Source organism: Bubalus kerabau, chromosome 22, assembly GCF_029407905.1.
Source record: "Bubalus kerabau isolate K-KA32 ecotype Philippines breed swamp buffalo chromosome 22, PCC_UOA_SB_1v2, whole genome shotgun sequence".
Lineage (NCBI taxonomy): Eukaryota > Metazoa > Chordata > Mammalia > Artiodactyla > Bovidae > Bubalus > Bubalus kerabau.
The window spans coordinates 20,600,272-20,618,254 of record NC_073645.1 but is presented as its reverse complement, the minus strand read 5'-3'; positions in this window follow the sequence as shown (position 1 = coordinate 20,618,254).

Sequence of the window (17,983 nt, the reverse complement as noted above, 5' to 3'; positions counted from 1 at the left end):
TTTCTGCAGTGAAGCATGACTATTCATACTAATTGGGATAACTAAAGACTGTAAACAGCACTACTTCCATTTGGATTAGGCTGCACAGCCAAACAGATTTGCTGCAAGCTTAAAAAACAAAAGCAAAAAGGTTTTACTTTCTGAATCATAGATGAGGGGTTGTAAGCCTGTGTTCCACATGGGTATCAGGAAAACAAATGCTGTTGCTGGAATTACAGACCGTTTTTATTTTCACTTTTGACTTAGTCATGTTTTAAATTTTTCTGCAATTAGAATTTATTATTATTATGTTGCTATAGTTTCCTGAATTTTAATCTATTTTGATAAACATAACACAGGAGGAATAATGCATGGACCTCAAAAGGATCTTAGTCAATACCAGGCTCACAATTCTCATTTTTGCCATTAAGAAAATATTTTTCTGGTGAAAGTGGAACACTTAAGTAGATGGAATGGAGTTTTCAAATCCTTTTCTTGGGCCTTTAAGCCAATCCCAGCCAACAGTCAATATCCTGGAAGATCAAGCCCCCAGGAATCTTAATTTAACCAGGCTTATCAAATGTCTGCTGCTAAGTATGTACTTGTTTTATATTAAAAGGTAAAACAACAACAGCAACAGACCGGAAGAGAATCATGAGAATGTGGGAGGGAAGAGGGAAGTCTGTGTGGACAGTGTCAAAGGAATAAAGGAAAAAGGAGCTGGTGAGGCAGAGTTCTCTTCCCTGCCTTCTGAGGAAGGGATAGGAGGGGTTGCAGTGGAGCAAGGAAGCAGGTAGAGGGACAGTGAGTGAGAAGCAGAGAAGAGTGAACTGTGTCAAGAGCCAGGAAGGAGGTGTAGGTAGTTGAGCAAAGCTGTGGTCCAGCGAAGCGGGGTGAGGTTGCTGCTGGAGGCTGACTTTGCAGCTGAGGAGACGACAGGGCCCCAAGGGGAAGTGTCCATGTTAGAAGGTCTGCAGAGGCCCTGCTGGGTCCTACAGACAGTAGAACTGGGGCCCTTTCCTGCCCAGCTACTTGGGCGCTTGAACAATTTGAGGACGGAAATTACAAAATCAAGAGGAAATTTCAATGAGTGTATGCAGAATTTTCTAGTGGCTGAGAATTTCTTAGAATGAAAAATTAGGAATGTGAAAAATATATGTATAAGATTTTAAATAATATGTTGTATTTCTATATAATATATATGATAAGATTGGATTGCTGATTGTAGAGGGACTTTTGCCAGAAGGATGGGCAGCCTTGAAAAAGGAAGTGACCCTAAGCCAATGGAAATCACAGAAGAAGAGGGATGCAAAGCACCTGCAGAAAATCTAAATAGAAATGGAGCTTTTGATTAGGCAAGTCAGGGCACAAACTTCAAAGACACTGAAAGCTATCAATCAAGACAGTCAAATATGACTAACCTATGAAGTGGAAGAGAGAGGGAGGGAGACAAACATGTTTAAATAATAATGGGAAAGAGCCGAAATTCCCTGGCAATTCAGTACACTTTCTCACTTTTCACTTTCATGCATTGGAGAAGGAAATGGCAACCCACTCCAGTGTTCTTGCCTGGAGAATCCCAGGGACGGGGGAGCCTGGTGGCTGCCTTCTATGGGGTCACACAGAGTCGGACACGACTGAAGTGACTTAGCATAGCATAGCATAGCATCACTACCAAGGGTTAGGGTTCAATCCCTGGTCAGGGAACTAAGATCCTGAAAGTCATGCAGCATAGTCAAAGAGAAAAAAGGACAGCATGTCTGAGAGGAAGAATTTGAAGATGGAGGAGACACAAAGACCCACAATCATCTTGTTTGATGATGATGATGATGATGGCTTATCCCAGTGTTTTATCCCTGACTATGTATCAGAAAATTTGTTATGTTTTTAAAGTAATTTTAGAAATCTTTCCGTGATGGAGATTTTCACAATCACAGACCTAATAAATGTTAACATTTTGCCAATCTTGTTTCCTCTAATAAATAAATAAATAAACAGGACCAAGGGATTGGAAAGTTCATATAAAACTATATTCCTGGGCCATAAAATACATTTTAACAAATTTAAAAAAATAGAAATCATATAGAAGTATGCCCTCAGTCCATAGTGGATTTAAGCTAGAAATCAGTACAGAAAAATAGTTGGAAAATTCCAATATATTTGGAGATTAAATAATGTACTTCTAAATAATGCCTGGGTTAAAAAAGAAATGTCAAGAGAAATTTAAAAAACATGCTGAACTAAATGAAAACAAAAATACATCTTACCAAAATTTGTGAGTTGTAGCAAAAAGAGGGCTTAAAGGCAAATTATAGCATTATATGTATATATTAGAAAAGAAGCAAGATATTCCACCTTATAAAATTAGAGGAAGTAAAGAAATGTTAGCCTAAAGCAACCAGAAAGAAAGAAAAAATGTAAAAGCAAACATTAATGCCCTTGAAGACAGAAAAGCAATAGAGAAAAATTAATGAAAAAAAAAAAATCCTGTCTTTTGAAAAAAATCAAAACCTCTTGCCAGGTCAAGTTTTAAAAAAAAAGCTAGAGAAGACACAAAAAATGAATATCAGAAATGGTTAAGGAGTCATCTCTACTAGACATTGAAAGAATAAAAGGATATTATTAAAAAAGAACAAACTCGGTACCCACAAATTTGCTACCTTAGATGAAATAGACAAATGCATTGAAAGACAGAAACAACTAAAATTCATACAAGGAGAAATAGCTAATATAAACAGACCTATAGCTATTAAAGAAATTGGATCGATAACTAGTAACCTTCCAAAACAGAAAACACCAGACCCATGTGGGTTCACTGGCGAACTCTACCAAAGATTTAAAAAATAAATGATACCCATTCTATATAATCTCCTCCAGAAAATAGAAGTAGAGGGGACACATCTTAACTCATTGTAAGATTCCAGCAAAACCCTAATGCCAAAGCCGGATAAATATAAGAAAAGAAAACTATGAACCAATATCTCTTATTAATGTAGATGTAAAAGTCCTCAACAAGATATAAGCAAATCAAACTCAACAATGTATACAAAATTATACATCACAACACAGTGGGATTTATTCCAAGTATACCAGGCTGGCTCAACATTAAAAAAAATCAATTAATGTAACACAACACATCAACAGGCTAGAAAGAAAAAGTATAACTATGTCAGTAGGTGAAGGAACATCATTTGACAAAATCTAATTCTCATTCATTATAAAAACCCTCAGAAAACTAAGACCAGAAGAGAACTTTCTCAAGTTAATAAAGAACATCTACAAAAATTTACAGCATTTTCTCTTTTTTTGGCCCTGCTATGTGGCTTGCAGGATCTCAGTACCCAGGCCAGGGATTGAACCTGGGACCACAGCAGTTAGAGTGCCGAGTTCTAACCACTGAATTGCCAGGGAATTCTCAAGCTAGCATCACTCTAATGATGAGAAAATAGATGTTTTTCCCCTATGACTAGGAACAAAGCAAAGATGTTCCCTCTTACCACTCTTATTAAATATTTTACTGAAACTCCTAGATAATACAAAAAGATAATAAAAGGAAGTAAAAGGTATACAGATTGGTAAGGAAGGAATAAAACTGTTTTTGCTCACAGATGACATGCTTGTCTATGTAGAAAGTCCCAAAGAATTGACACAAAAACTCCTAGAACTAATAACCTATAATAATAGCAAGATTCCAAGATAAAAGTTCCATTGCTTTACTATATATAGCAATGAACAATTGGAATTTGAAATGAAAAACACAGTATCATTTACCTTAGCACTGAAAGAAAGAGAAATTCTTAGATGTAAACCTAACAAAAATATACATAATCTATATGAGGAAAACTACAAAACTTGATGAAAGAAATCAAGTGAAAGTGAGTCTCTCAGTCGTGTCCGACTCTTTGTGACTCCATGGACTGTAGCCCACCAGACTCCTCTGTCCATAGAATTCTTCAGGCAAGAATACTGGAGTGGGTTGCCATGCCCTCCTCCAGGAGATCTTCCCAACCCAGGGATTGAACACAGGTCTCCCACATTGCAGGTGGATTCTTTATTGTCTGAGCCACCTGGGAAGCCCAAGAATATCTGGAATGGGTAGCCTATCCCTTCTCCAGGGGATTTTCCTGATCCAGGGATAGAACTGGGGTATCCTGCATTGCAGGCAGATTCTTTACCAGTTGAGCTACCAGGAAAGAAATCAAAGAAGAGCTTAAAAAATGGAGAAATGTTTCATGTTCATGAATAGGAAGACTCAATACTGTTAAGATATCAATTCTTCCTAAACTGATTTATAGATTCAATTTAATCCCAGTCAAAATCCCAGCAAGTGTGTGTGTGTGTGTGTGTGTGGATAGCAACAGATTTATTTTAAAGTTTATGTAGAAAGGCACAAGACTGAGAATAGGCAGTTCAGTGCTGAAAAAAGACCAAAGTTGGAGAACTGACAAGACTTACTTTAATGTTACAAGAATCAAGATGAGGTGGTATTGACAAAAGAATAGACAAATAGATCAATAGAACAGAGTAGATAGTCCAAACATAGACTGACACAAATATAGTCAATTGATCTTTGACAAAGGGGAACAGGCAATTCAACGGAGAAAGGACAGTCTTTTCAACAAATTGTGATGGAAAATTGGACCTTCATACGCAAGAAAATGAATTTAGACACAGATCTAACACATTTCACAGAAATTAACTCAAAATGAATCACAGACATAGCTGTAAACCAAAAAAACTAAAATTTCTAGGCAATAATATAGGGGAGAATCTAGGTCCCCACAGGATTAGCTATTACTTTTTCAATACAACACTAAAAGCATAAAACACAAAAGAAAAAATTGATTAAACAGTCTTTATTAAAATAAAAAAAATTTACAAAAGACATTTCAGAGAATAGAAAGACAAGGCACAGGTTGAGAGGAAATGTTTTAAAACACGTATCTGATAAAAGACTTGTATACAAAATATAAAATACAAAAACAACTCTTAAAACTCAACAATAAGAAAACAACCTGATTGAAAAAATGGGCAAAAGATCTGAACAGACACTCCACACAGATGACAAACATATGAAGTGATACTGAACATCATACCTATATCATTCAGTTCAGTTCAGTTCAGTCGGTTAGTCGTGTCCGACTCTTTGTGACCCCATGAATCGCAGCATGCCAGGCCTCCCTGTCCATCACCATCTCTTGGAGTTCACTCAAACTCACATCCATTGAGTTGGTGATGCCATCCAGCCATCTCATCCTCTGTTGTTCCCTTCTCCTCCTGCCCCCAATCCCTCCCAGCATCAGAGTCTTTTCCAATGAGTCAACTCTTCACATGAGGTGGCCAAAGTACTGGAGTTTCAGCTTTAGCATCATTCCTTCCAAAGAAATCCCAGGGCTGATCTCCTTCAGAATGGACTGGTTGGATCTCCTTGCAGTCCAAGGGACTCTCAAGAGTCTTCTCCAACACCACACAGTTCAAAAGCATCAATTCTTCAGTGCTCAGCTTTCTTCACAGTCCGACTCTCACATCCATACATGACCACTGGAAAAACCATAGCCTTGACTAGATGGACCTTTGTTGGCAAAGTAGTGTCTCTGCTTTTCAATATACTATCTAAGTTGGTCATAACTTTTCTTCCAAGGAGTAAGCATCTTTTAGTTTCATGGCTGCAGTCACCATCTGCAGTGATTTTGGAGCCCCCCCCCCCAAAAAAAAAGTCTGATACTGTTTCCACTGTTTCCCCATCTATTTCCCATGAAGTGATAGGACCAGATGCCATGATCTTCAACCTATATCATGAGGGAGCTGTAAATTAAAACAACAATGAAATTACAAAACTGTGAGAATAGCTAGAATTCAAAACACTGACAATACTAAATGTCAGAGAGGATGCAGGGCAACAGGAACTCTCATTCATTGCTGATAGGAGTGCAAACTGGTACGTAGGAGACAGTTTGGCAGTTTCTGACAAAGCCGAATATAATCTTGCCATACAGTTGTGCTCTTAGGTATTAATATTTCCCCAAATGAATTGAGCTTATGTCCAGATAAAAACCTACACACAAACATTTATAGTAGTTTAAATCATAATTGCTAAAGACTGGAAGCAACCAAGACGTCCTTTAATATGTGAATGGATAAACTGTGATATATCCATATAATACAATATAATATTACTTAGTGATAAAAAGAAATAGTTCTCAACCACAAAAAGATGTGATGGAAAGTTAAATGTGTATTTTTGTTAAAGAAGCTGAAAGGGCTATGTACTGCATGACATTTGGAAAAAGGCAACTATAGAGACTGTAAAAAGGCAAGTGATTGGCATGAGTTCAGAGGCGTTGGGAGTGGGATGAATAAGTGGAGCACAGTAAATTTCTCGTATGGTAACTATGTGATATTGTAACGGTGGACACATGGCCCTATGCATGTACCAAAACTCACAGATGTGCAACACAGAGAACCTTAATGCAAGCTCTGTACTTCAGTTAATAGTAGCACTATCAATACTGGTTCATCAATTGTTAACAAATGTGCCATATTAATGCACGATGTTAATAACAGAAATTCTGTGTGTGTGTGTGAGTGTGTGTGGTGGGAGGGTGGGAGAGTATATGGGAAGAGGGTAGATGCAAAGTCTCTGCACCATATCCCTAATTTTTCTGTAAATCTAAAACTGTTCTAAAAAATAAAGTATTAACTAAGAAACATAAATGTCTGAGGACAATTTTTAAAAAATTGAAAAGGATATGGGAGGGGAGAGGGCTGAGACTAGCTAGGTTCACAATCAATATCCAGCTACTAAAAGACTAAAATGCTTCACTTTCAGATAGGGATATAAATAAACTTGTTAGATGGGACTTCCAGAAACTTCCTAAAAGGGATGTTGGACAGCTGCATGTACTTTTTTGCCCTTCCCTGCTCTGCTTGCTTCATAACTGGGATAAGGGATATATAGCTGGAGTTTCTGGAGAAGGAAATGGCAACCCACTCGAGTGTTCTTGCCTGGAGAATCCCAGGGACGGGGGAGCCTGGTGGGCTGCCGTCTATGGGGTCGCACAGAGTCGGACACGACTGAAGTGACTTAGCAGCAGCAGCAGCTGGAGTTTCAGTAGCCATCTTGGAACATGAGGCAATACTCAGCGTGAAAGTCGCTGCTAAAGGATGGCTGAGCAGAGCAATAGAAGGAGATTGGATTCTTAATGAACATGGTGCTACCATGCCAACCCTAGCCTAGGGTACCAGACTTCTTCTACATGAAAGAAATAAACTTATTTCTTGGTTAAGCTTCTGTTATTGGTATCTATGCTACTAGCTAAACACAATTTCTACATTACATACAAGATAATAAAATGTATTATAATACTATTATAATAAAACCATACATAGCATAAGAATGAATAAGACAAGTGGAACATAATAAAGAGTCCAGAAACAAATTCAAGTGGGGACTTTATATAAATAAAGATGACATTTTGTTTAGAGGGGAAAGATGGTTTACTTAATATATGGTGCTGGCAGAACTGACGATCCATCTGGAAGAAAACATGGTTACACTTCTACCCCACATCACATGCAAAAATAAACTCCAGATGGATTAAAAATCTAAATGTGAAATATAAAAATATTAGATACAAATGTGAGGAATTATTTATAAGATCATAAAGAAGAGTTTCTGAAGGAAAAGATAAAATGCCGAAACTAAGAGTCGCCACCTGAAAATCATGGGCTTCCCAGATGGCTCTGTGGTAAAGAATCTGCCTGCCAGTGCAGGAGATGTGGGTTCAGTCTCTGCGTCCAAAAGATCCCCTGGAGGAGGAAATGGCAACTCACTCCAGTACTCTTGCCTGGCAAATCCTGTGGACAAAGGAGCCTGGAGGACTTCAGTCCATGTGGTCACCGAGTCAGACACGACTGAGTGATTGAGTACCTGAAAATAACAGTCATACATTACCTCTTAAAAGTAAATGCATTTTTATATATCAAAAGAAACTATAAACAAAACCAAAAGACAAAAGATGAAAAATAACTTACTTTGAATTTCATCAGTAGAAAAGAATTGATATATTACAGCGACCATGGAGTATTATACAACTTTTAAAAGAATGACTTAGATATGTATTGACCTAGAGTCATGTCTGAATCAATGAACTTTTTAAGTTCTCCAATGTCTATTTGAGAACTGTGTTTACTTAAGCAACAGAAGAAACAATTTGTATTTCATCTATTATGGAAGGAGTAACCTGAGGAAACTTGAGCAAATTGTCACTGTATTTCTTTGTTTTTCAGTTTTTTTTTAAAAATTGAAGTATAGTTAATTTATAACATTGTGCTAATTTAGAGTATACAGAAAAATGATTTAGTTATATATATATTTTTTAGATTCTTTTCCATTATTGGTTATTACAAAATATTAAGTATAGCTCCCTCTGCTATACTGTAGGTCCATGATTACCTGTTTTATATATTGTTGTTTAGTTGCTAAGTCGTATCCAACTCTTTCACGACCCCATGGACTACAGCCCACTAGGCTCCTCTGTCCATGGGATTTCCCAGGCTAGAATACTGGAGTGGGTTGCCAGTTCTTTCTCTAGGGGATCTTCCTGACCCAAGGATCAAATCATGTCTCCTGTATTGGCAGGCAGATTCTTTACCACTGAACCACCTGGGAAGCCCTATTTTATATATAGTTGTATATGTATGTTAATCCTAAACTCCTAATTTATCTCTCCCCCTCCAACCCCCACTGTTCCCTTTGGTAACCGTAGTTGGTTTTCTATGTCTGGGAGCCTATTTCTGTTTTGTGAATAAATTCATCTGTACCATTTTTTAAGATTCCACACATAAGTGATATGTGATATTGGTCTTTCTCTGCCTGGCTTACTTCACTTAATATGATAATCTCCAAGTCCATTCATATTGCTGCACATGGCATTATTTCATTCTTCTACCATATTTCTGATTTATTCCTGTGATGCTTCAACATTCCTTAGAGAGCAGCACCTCAGGAGACTGTCCAGCTGATCTGTCTCTTTAATGGGCCCAAAATGCTAGTGATTTTAGATCTGACAATAGGGGATAACTCGATTGGATCAATTTTCCCATGATAAACTCTGGACAAAAAAACAGAAACAACCAGTACCCTAAGTGCTATAGAGAGTAATAAGAAGAAGGCGGACATTGAGTCGAGTCAATATTTAGAAGGGAATAGCACTGGGTTTCTCAGTTTTATAGCTTTTTGCCACAGGTCTGCATCCTGTGAGGCAGTTAAAATTCAGGTGGATCATACACCGTCATAAACAACCAACTGCTGCTTAACAGTTTCCCTGTTATGCTTCCCTGACAGGGAAGTTTCCCTGAAGTGCTTCCCTGATAGTTCAGTTGGTAAAGAATCCGTCTGCAATGCAGGATCCGCCTCCAATGCAGGAGACCCCAGTTCGATTCCTGGGTCAGGAAGATCCCCTGGAGAAGGGATAGGCTACCCACTCCAGTATTCTTGGGCTTCCCTTGTGGCTCAGCTGGTAAAGAATCTGCCTGCAATATGGGAGACCTGGGTTTGATCCCTGGGTTGGGAAGATCCCCTGGAGAGGGAAAAGTTACCCACTCCAGTATTCTGGCCTGGAGAATTCCATGGACTATAGTCCATGGGGTCATAAAGAGTTGGACACAACTGAACGACTTTCACTTCTTTTTTCTTTCTATATATCGTCAAGCTGGTTTTCTTAAAAAGTGAAATAAAGTCGAAAAAATTATAATAGATATGATTACAAGGAAGTGTAATTTAGTAGGCATAAATGACTAATTTTCTCCCAAATCAACAAGCTCAGCTACTATATTTGCAGCTTTTCACTCTTGCTCTGTACCCACAGTTTTATTTCATCTATCAGCTTCTTTCTGGTGGATGCAAGCATACATTGATTTACCTGTTATGCAGCAGTTGTTTGTCTATGAGAAGCAACTGTTTATAAAGGAGTCATGAATAGTTATGGACTTTGTTATTAGAAGAATCAAGGAGATGGCAAATATTTTGCTATCTGCCACTGATCAAGAATAAAAATATCAGGAAACAGAAATGTCATGATATAATTTTATATAGAATATTAAATATTTAGAAAAGTGTATTAAAATAGAGCTTTCATATTTAAGGATAGAGTCACAAATTATGCATGTATTTGAAATGGGTTAAACTACAGGCAGATTGCTGTTACATAAAAGCTCAAATTTTTCTATAAGTAACTACAATATATACCAACAGTTTCAATTGCTTATTAATAAATAACATCCATGTAATAAGGCTCATTGATATTTGGTAGTAGAAGTACAATCGAACTGTTTTAAAGACTCAGAGGATACAGCAGCTGTAAGGGAGAGAAAACAAAGTGAAAGTGAAGTCGCTCAGTCGTGTCCGACTCTTTGAGACACCGCGGACTATAGCCTATCAGGCTCCTCCATCCATGGGATTCTCCAGGCAAGAATACTACTGGAGTGGGTTGCCGTTTCCTTCTCCAGGGGATCTTCCTGACCCAGGGTTCGAACCCAGGTCTCCTGCACTGCAGGCAGATGCTTTATCCTCTGAGCCACCAGCAAAGCCAAGGAGAGGGGTTATCTCAAAAGGAGAGAGCAGGAGAAGGGAGCTCCAATCTGCCCAAACCTCTGCTGAATTTTATTTTTTTAATTTAGCCAATGTTCTTAATTACAGTGTGATAGTGCCTCTGATTCAATAGACTATCTGCCAAGATATTATTATTTGGCATAAGAGATGATTTTATTTTATTTTTCAATATTGGGGGAAGGAGTTTCTTGTACTACTGCAACTTTTTTATATGTATTTTAAATTTTTTATGAAATAACTCTCATCTCATTATAATATCTCTTTCAAAGAAGGCTTTGATATGCTATATAATATTTTTTATATATTTTTATATATAATATATAATTATAATATATATAATGTGAAAGTGAAAAGTAAAAGTCACTCAGTCGTGTCCAACTCTTTGCAACCCTATGGACTGTAGTCCATGGAATTCTCCAGGCCAGAATACTGGAATGGGTAGCCTTTCCCTTCTCCAGGGGATCTCCCCAACCCAGAGATTGAACCCAGGTCTCCAGCATTGCAGGCAGATTCTTTACCAACTGAGCCACAAGGAAAAGGCAAGAATACTAGAGTGGGTAGCCTATCCCTTCTCCAGCAGATCTTCCCGACCCAGGAATCGAACCACGGTCTCTGGGCATTGCAGGCGGATTCTTTACCAACTGAGCTATAAGGGACGTCCAATATATGTAATATAATTATAATATATAATATAATAAATAATTGAAGTTCCATTCCCCTTTATACACTTCCTTGTTTTTTAGCTTTTTATTTTATATTGGAATATAGCCAATTAACAATGCTGTGATAGTTTCAGGTGGACAGCAAAGGGACTTAGCCATACATATACATGTATCCATTCTCTGGCAAACCCCTCTCCCATCCAGGCTGCCATATAACATTGAACAGAGTTCTCTGTGCTATATAGAAGACTCTTGTTGGTTATCCATTTTAAATATAGCAGTGTGTACATGCTGATCCCAAACTCCCTAACTATCCCTTCCCCCATCCATAAGTTCACTAGGAGGTGATTTTAGACAGTACATGAACATGGCATTGAATGACATTTAATTACACAATGAGAAAATTGTTCTTTTCAATTCTTTTGTCCTTAATTTAAATCAAACAGAAAATTTCATTCTGGTGCAGGTGTAACTTGAACCCCTAATCTCTGCTAATCTCCCTTTTCAACAGAAGGGTGGCGGACTGAGGGCCTTCCAGCATTTTGTGTTTTCTTGATTTTATGGCAAGGGATATGGCTTTCCATTTATGGTGTTCATATAAGACTTTCATTTTAAAATAAACTTAAGTAAACAAATGACACATTGAAAGTAAATAAAGCAGGTGAATGCAGCCATGGCAATATTTGTGATGGTATTTTCACATGATTGAAGTTTGGGAAACACTGTCCTGAATTTTCTGTTTTAAAACTTCCTTTAAAGCAATGGTTTTGGCAAACATTGAGATCCTTAGTACTTTCATCACAAAAATTCTCAGCTTCCCTTCCTAGGTTGGGAACCCAGCTGGGATGGAATTTTCATCAAGTCATCCAGGGAGAAAAGTAATGCAATGTGGTGAATTTTTACTAACACAGAATACATTCAGTTTAAAATATTTCTTTTTTTTAAAATATTTCTTTTTCTACTTTTTTTGGTGTTAAAATCCCTTTCCTTTCTTGTGAAATGATAGTGATAATATGGATAGATTTTGTTTTGTTTATTAATGTCCTTGCTTAGCAAAATTAAAAAGTTGGAAATTAAGAAATTGTACTTATCCAGAAAACACAAAATTTGGGTGCATTGCTCAGTCACTTTCTATTCATGGTATGAGTCTTCTCGGTCACCTAGCAGCCTTGAGTATTTCAGGAAGGATGATATGGTCTGCTAACCCTTGAACTATACTATACTATATATGGCAGACTCTGTGCACCCCAGTTAAGGCTGAAAGAACTGGACAGAGATCTGCTGTTGCTCACCACAGTGGAGAAGACAGAGCTGGAGCCAGAATCACTACCTTCTCTAGAAGAACACTTTTCAAAGCCAAAGTAGAATTCAGTCTTACCAAATATCACTTACAATATCTACGCCACCATCCAGTGTTACTAGGTACATGAAGAAATAGGAAAATGGGATTCACCTCAAGAGAAAAGGCAATCAGTGAAGACTGACCCCAAGATGTACTACGTGTTACAATGAGCAGATAAGAGTTTTCAAAGAACTATTATAACTATATTCAAGGATGTAAAGAAAGATGTATTCAGAGTGATTGAACAAAGAGAAACTATCAGCAGAGAAATGGAAATTTTAATAAAGAACCAAATGGAAATTCTAGAACTGAAAAATCCATTGGTCGGGCTTAAAAGCATTTTAGAGACAACAGCAGAAAGAATCAGTGAACTGACTACAGATTAATAGGAACTGTTCAATCTGAAGAACACAGAGGCAAAAAAGACTGAAAAAAAATGAACAGAGACATAAGTGTCTATCAGATCCAATCAGATCAGTCGCTCAGTTGTGTCCGACTCTTTGCAACCCCATGAATCGCAGCACGCCAGGCCTCCCTGTCCATCACCAACTCCCGGAGTTCACTGAGACTCACATCCATCGAGTCAGTGATGCCATCCAGCCATCTCATCCTCTGTCGTTCCCTTCTCCTCCTGCCCCTAATCCCTCCCAGCATAAGTGTCTATAGGATAATATTAACAGGTCTAACACATGTGTTAGTGAAATCTGAGAAGAGATGAATAAAAAAAATGATGCAGAAAAAATGTCTGAAGCTTCCCCATATTTGGTAAGACACATAAAATTACAGACTCAGGAAGCTTAGTTGACCTTATACAGAATAATACAGAGAAAAATCACATCTGAGCTTATTATACTCAAACTGCTGAAAATCAAAGATGAAAAAAAAATATCAGATTGGCCAAAAAGTTCATTCCAGATTTTTCCATACCATCTTATGGAAGAAATTGAACAAACTTTTTGGCCAACCCAATATGTTATTTAATGTAATTATTATGCATAATATTAATATACATTTAATGTCATTAATATTAACATAGTGATTAATATGTAGTTCCACCATTTTACTATTTATTTATTATTGGCCCCTTCTGTATTTTGCTCTTTTGATCCTCTCTTCCTGACTACTCACATTTATTAGCTATACATAAGAATTCCATTTTAATTTATTTATTGACTATTTAGCCATACTTTTTAAAATGAACTTTTAGTGGCTGTTCTTGGGATGAAAATATACTGTGCATTCTTAATTTTTTACAGTCCACTTAGAATTAATATTTTAATGCTTCTCATAAAATATAAGAAATTAGACACTCTAGTCAAGGCTATGGTTTTTCCAGTGGTCATGTATGGATGTGAGAGTTGGACTATGAAGAAAGCTGAGAGCAGAAGAATTGATGCTTTTGAACTGTGATGTTGGAGAAGACTCTTGAGAGTCCCTTGGACTGCAAGGAGATCCAACGAGTGCATCCTAAAGGAGATCAGTCCTGGGTGTTCATTGGTAGGACTGATGTTGAAGCTGAAACTCCAATACTTTGGCCACCTGATGTGAAGAGCTAACTCATTTGAAAAGACCCTGGGAAAGATTGAGGGCAGGAGGAGAAGGGGATGAGATGGTTGGATGGCGTCACCGACTCAATGGACATGGGTTTGTGTGGACTCCAGGAGTTGGTGATGGACAGGGAGGCCTGGTGAGCTGCGGTTCATGGGGTCACAAAGAGTCAGACGTGACTGAGCGACTGAACTGAACTGAGAACAATTTACTCTCTCCTCAGCCCCTTACTTTATGCTGGAGTTGTTCAGTCACTAAGTCATGTCTGACTCTTCTGCAACCCCATGGACTGTAGCCTGCCAAGCTCCTCTGTCCATGGGATTTTCCAGGCAAGAATACTGGAGTGGGTTCCCATTTCCTTCTCCAGGGGGGTCTCTCAGACCCAGGGATCGAACCCATGTCTCCTGCATTGGCAGGTAGATTCTTTAGCACAGAGACCAGGGAAGCCCTGCTGTATGCTACAGTTGCCATATAGATAACATCTGCATGTTTATAATATGTGTATCTGCAAGCAGAATCTGCTTTCTGACCATAATGGATCTAAATTGCAAATCAGCAACATTAAGCTATCTTAAAAAATAGCCAAATATTTGGAGATCTCACTTTTAAACTACCCATCACTTGAACAAATTACAGGGGACATTAGAAAATATTTTTTACTAAATCATAACAAAAATAGGACATATAAAATCTGGGGGATGCAGCCAAAGCATTGAATGGGGGTAAACTTATAACTTTAAATGTTTATATCATAAAAGACGAATGGAATAAAAACAGTGGCCACATGTTCAACCTTAGGAAGCTAGGTAAGTGAAAAGTGAACTCAGAGTAAATAGGCAGAAGGAAATAATAAAGACCCCAAATCAATGAAGTAGGAAACAAAAAATAGAAAAATTAGCAAACTCAAAAGTTGATTCTTTGGAAAGATTAATAAAATTGATAAACAGCTATTTAGAATGATAGAGATTGAGAGGATAAGATTGAGAGAGAAAGACAGAAGACACAAATGACCAATATCAGAAATAAAACAGGGGCCATCATTATGAATCCTACAGACATTCAAAGGATAATAAGAAAATATTAAGACCGATTTCATATCAATAAATTTTTGAAACTGATGAAATGGACAAATTCCTTGAAAAATACAACATATCAATACTGGCACACCTCAAGAACCCTGTCTTTTGAGGGGGCTATAGAACTGGCTAGCAAAACCTCACAAAAGAAATTTTAGACATGGCTAGTTTTAGCAGTTAAGTCTATTAAACATTTATAATGTCAAGTGTTCTCTGTTAGAAAATAGAGGAGAAAAGAATACTTTCAAACTTGTTTTATGAGGCCAGATTAACCTGGATACAAAAACTAACAAAAGATGTTACCAAAAAGAAAATTATAGACCAACTTCCCCAATGAACACAGATAGAAAAATCCTTAACAAAATATTAGCAAGGTGCTGCTGCTGCTGCTAAGTCGCATCAGTCATGTCCGACTCTGTGTGACCCCATAGACGGCAGCCCACCAGGCTCCCCCATCCCTGGGATTCTCCAGGCAAGAACACTGGAGTGGGTTGCCATTTCCTTCTCCAATGCATGAAAGTGAAAAGTGAAAGTGAAGTCGCTCAGTCTTGTCGGACTCTTAACAACCCCATGGACTGCAGCCCATCAGGCTCCTCCGTCCATGGGATTTTCCAGGCAAGAGTACTGGAGTGGGGTGCCATTGCCTTCTCCAATTAGCAAGTTAACAACATGTAAAAAGGATGGTAAATCATGACCAAATGGGGTTTATTCCAAACATTCAAGATTGATTTAACCCTCTAGGCACTTGTGGCAGACAAAGATGAAACATCAGATTAAGGAAAACATTTTTCTACAATTGCTCTCTTTTACTAATAGGGAGGAAAAGTGGTCAGATATAGCTAAAAACACCAGACTAAGAATCAAGACCAGGATTTTAATCCTGGTTGTGCTTCCAACTCAGAGTATGTTAGAAAGGTCACTTTGCCTTTCTTGGTCTTAGTTTCCACACGTGTCCAATAATGACCTCTTAGGGCCTTTCCCGTTTTAATATTCTAAGAGCATATGAGGCCAAGTCCTAAACTTTTTCTCACAGCTGTTTAAACTTTCTGCTTCAGCACCTCAGAAGGAAGAAGTAGAAAACGTGCAAGACTTGCTTTCATGCACAAATGAAGACACCATCTGTGTGAGACTTGAAGTGCCGAGGACTCAAGGGGGACCCCTCACTTGAGAGCACCTGTGTGTCCTCAGGAAGTAGTTTTAATTTACTCTCTGAAGTCATCCAGTATGTCCTTATGCCATGGAAAAGACCATGGACTTAGGGTTTAGAATCAGTTGGATTTGAATCACAGTTATGCTAACTACTGAATGACCCTGGAAAAACTAACATCTCTCAATCTTAGTTTCTTTATCTCTGAAGTGGAGATAATACTTGTGATTCAGAATTATTTTGAGGGATGATTATGAGATAGTATAAGAAAATTCATGAATTATAGTTGGTGCTCAATAAATGTTAGCTTCCATTCCCATTTCAATAAAGAATTAAGTTTGGTTACGTATAGCAGAATACACAAATAATCATGGCTCTAGCAAGACAGAGATGTGTTTATTTCTCTTTCATGTAAAAGAATTCGAAGGTGGGAAGGCTGGAGTTTGTATGAGAGCTTCATGATCAGTAAGGAAACAGATTTTGTCCACCTTTGTTCTCTGCTCTCTTTAGTGTGTGACTTCCATTCACATGGTCATCTTGAAATCTAACAGGGCTGTCAGCTCTCCAGCCATCCATTCACATTCCAAGTAGGCACTAAAGAGAGAAAAAGGCAAAAGGAGTATCTGGCAGCAGAGTTAAGCATACAATAGAGAACTTTGTGGATCCCGCAGCTAATGACTTCCACTTACTCCTTAGTCTCCTCTAAGTTGGGGAATGAAGTCTTTTAGTGGGGGACATTACTATCTCCAAATAAAGGGGTGATTGTGTTACTAAGGACAATAGATACTGGGTATGCAGTCAGCAATCTCCACAGAACTCCTTTTTCCTGTTATTACAGTCACTTTGGGTTTGGAGATCGTGGAACTGGCATGGAATAGATGGTGTGGCTTCTGAGTCACAATTCATGACAAGAGAGTCAGCTCTTGCATAGCACATGGATTTGAATTAAAAATCTAGTTTTGATCCTTCTAAATACGTGACCATGGATCAGGCAGATTACCTTTTTGGAGCCTAGTTTCTTCCCCTGTGAAATAGGATGATAATAACATGCCTACCTCATGGGTTTCAGGTAAAGATTCATGCAGGCTGAATAAGTGATCGCATTCTGTGCAGAGCTGGCCACAGAGCAGATGCCCAACAATTTGTTTCCCTGAACTGGAGGTCCAGCCTGGAAATGGCCTCTGCCATTGCTCAAAATGCCCCAAGGAGACAAGTGGCAGAAACTTCATGGGGAGTGGCCATTTTGGTAGGTAAGGAAGGAAGCTCAAAAGAGGGCTAGGTTCTTAGGCTTTGTCTAAAAAGCTGCTTGTAACTGCAGAAAACGATCTATGTAAGTTCTATGAAAGAACTGTACAGAGTGTGACAGTGCATTGATAGGGGGGCTGGAGGTGGGTAGGAGGTATGGCTAACGCGGTCTGGAGGCCAGAGAAATCCTGAACATGAGGAATAGCTATCACGCATACCAGGTAGTAAGCTTATCTCCTCTTTCAGAATTCCAGGTCTGTGGTAGGCAGAATAATGCCCCTGTCCCCCAAAGATGTCCACATGCTAACCCCTAGAACCTGTGAATATACTGTTACACGGCAAAGAAGAATTAAGGTTGTAGATGATAATAAG